This window comes from Orycteropus afer, unplaced genomic scaffold (genome assembly GCF_000298275.1).
Source record: "Orycteropus afer afer isolate SDZICR_OR568_19922 unplaced genomic scaffold, OryAfe1.0 scaffold00398, whole genome shotgun sequence".
NCBI classification, from domain to species: domain Eukaryota; kingdom Metazoa; phylum Chordata; class Mammalia; order Tubulidentata; family Orycteropodidae; genus Orycteropus; species Orycteropus afer.
In genome coordinates this window covers 807,795-810,473 of record NW_006921985.1, presented here as the reverse complement: position 1 = coordinate 810,473, position 2,679 = coordinate 807,795, and positions in this window count along the sequence as shown.

Here is a 2,679-nt window from a genome sequence, read left to right as displayed (position 1 = left end):
CCCCCAGACCCAGGCGTTGTCTTCTTTAACTCTGAGGATCAGTCACCTCCTCCCAGCTCCCTGGGTCCTCGTCTCTGTCCTTGACCTCACCGAGTCCTTCTCAAGCAGCGGCCAGAAGCGTCCTGTTCAGGTGATTGTGAGGTCATGCCCTCCCCCCTCGTCAAAACCCTGCAGGAGGCGCTGCGCCCTGCTTCCCCCAAACCTCCGACTCTCCTGACAGCCACTAGGCCTCCCTGCTGCTCTGCTCCGGGGCCACTCGACCCCCGTGTTCCTTGTGCCCCAACTTCATCCCACAAGGCACCTCCCCAAGACGTTTCCTGACTTAACAAGCCCCTCAGCGGTCCCCCATGTTCGACGGTAATGCCGTTGTTAGGTGCCGTTGAGTCCGATCCAGCTCAGAGCAGCCCCTGTGCGACAGAAGACACTGCCAGCCTGCACCAGCCTCGCAATCACTGCTGGGTTTGAACCACTGTGGCAGCCACTGTGGTCACACATCGTGTTGTCTTCCCCTTTTTCTCTGACCCTCCACTCTTCCAAGCATATTCTCCTTCTCCAGGGACCAGTCCCTCCTGATGACATGTCCAAAGTACATGACACAGTGTGTCACTATCCTCACCTCTAAGAAGCATTCTGGCCGTACTTCATCTAACACAGATTGGGCTGTTCTCTGGCGGTCTGGAGTATGGTCAATATTCTTTGCCAACACCATGTTTAAAGGCATCGATTCTTCTTCAGTCTTCCTTATTTTATACTTATCCTATAGTAAAAGAAAGGGGCTCTGGTGTTCTAGTGCTTAAGGCATTTGGCTGCTAACCAGAAGGTCAATGCTTCAAACCCACCAGCCACTCACCGGAAGAAAGACGAAGCAATCTGCTTCCCTAGAGATGTACAGCCTTGGAAACCCAATGGGGGTTGCTATGAGTCAGAACTGGCTCACTGGCGGTGAGTTTGGTGTTTTGAGTTTTATAGTAATAGAACCCCATTTTCCACCAGGTGCATGGCTTCCCAGAATTGAGGTGCTAGATAAAATACAGGACATTTTAATTTAAATTTCAGAAAAACAAATAATTGTTAATATAAGCATGTCCCAAGTATTGCATGGGACATATTGATACAAAAAACAGCATTTGAGCCAAGCCTAGAACAAAAGCTGCATTCCCAGCCTCCCTTGCAGCTAGGCATGGTCACAGCTGAGGCTGCCCAAGGCCATGCCCTTGAAGGGTCTGTAACAAGGGAGTCTGCCCTCCTGTCACTTCAGGGGGAGGAGAAGAATCACCATCAGTTCAAGGCTGACCCCTGTGGGTGGAGGTCAGACAAGCCACCACCCTCCAACGTTTTCACCCGTTCTGATACCAACCGTCCCTCCCACAGCACTCTCCACTTCTCTGTTGGGTTCAGTGATTCGTGGCAGCAGCCACACAGAACTCACAGACAATCCTCACAATTACGGTGTTTATTAGGGAAGGGACAGGTTATAATTCAGCTTCAGGAATGACTCAGGACACAGTTCTTTGATCCAGACACTTCTCGGCCCACAGGCAGCTCTCTCCCTGGTCCCTGCCCCACTCGGGCAAGTTGTGCAAAGCTCCTCAGCTCCTGCGATAAGGGTCGGAAGGCGCCCTTCTCCACCAGCCAGCCTCCTGCCTGAAGGCACTCAGCCCTCACTTCACGGGCCGAGAAGCCCACCACGCTGTCTTGCACTGGTCTCCCAGCTCTGCAGTCACTGTTTCTCTGCCACTGCTTCTGTCTGGCTCAAGGTACCGCTCTGTCTCCTGGGTCTAGGAGGTTCCCAGCACAGAGACCCCTGGTCCAAGGACTCCCTCCAGTCCCACTCTCCTTCTTGGTGGGAGTCAGGTCTCCCCTCTTCACCTCTGGGACGGCAGGATGGCAAAACTGACCCATCCCCTTGGTATGGTTCCACACACCTTATTTGCATGGTCCCACCCCCACAATAGTATTATTAGCAAGCTGTCCAATCCCTTGGTATGCCACAAGCACCTTATTTGCATAAGGTATTTGCACTATGATAGTTAGAGCTGTGTGTCAATTTGACTGGACCATAATCCTGAGTGGTTTAAGCAATTGTGATGTGGGTTATTCCCATGATGAGATCAGATGTATATGTTTTGAGCAGTCAATCCATTGAAAGGGAGTTTCCCTGGGGGGTGTGGTCTGCTTCCGGTGTATTTATGGACATCCTGGGAAAAGAGATACTCTTCTGTGGATCGGGATTCTGTTGTGCTGCCTACAACTGTCCGTGAGCAAACAAGCCACCATTCAGCCTGGAGATCTAGGATTAGTCATTCATTGGAGTCAACAGCCGGTATATTTCCTGCCAACCTTGAGCTCCTCAGCCCCTGCAGCTGCGAGAGTCGGGAAAAGCCTCCAGCTTGACGTTTGATCCAAGAACTTGGGACTTGCCAGCTTCTATGTGTGTGAGCCATTTTCCTAAGATATTTTTTTTTCTCTCTCTCTCTCTATCTATATATATCAGCTTTACTGGTTTTGCGTCTCTAAAGAACCCAGCCTAACACACCCACCCAACCTTTTGATGAAAGCTTCAAGACCACAGCTAGAAAGACCGTATAAAAGTGATCCTCACACTGCAGGGCTAAGTGGGCACCTGCCTCACCACCCCACCCTCGGCTGAACCACAGACCAGAGGAGCCAGGTCCCTGC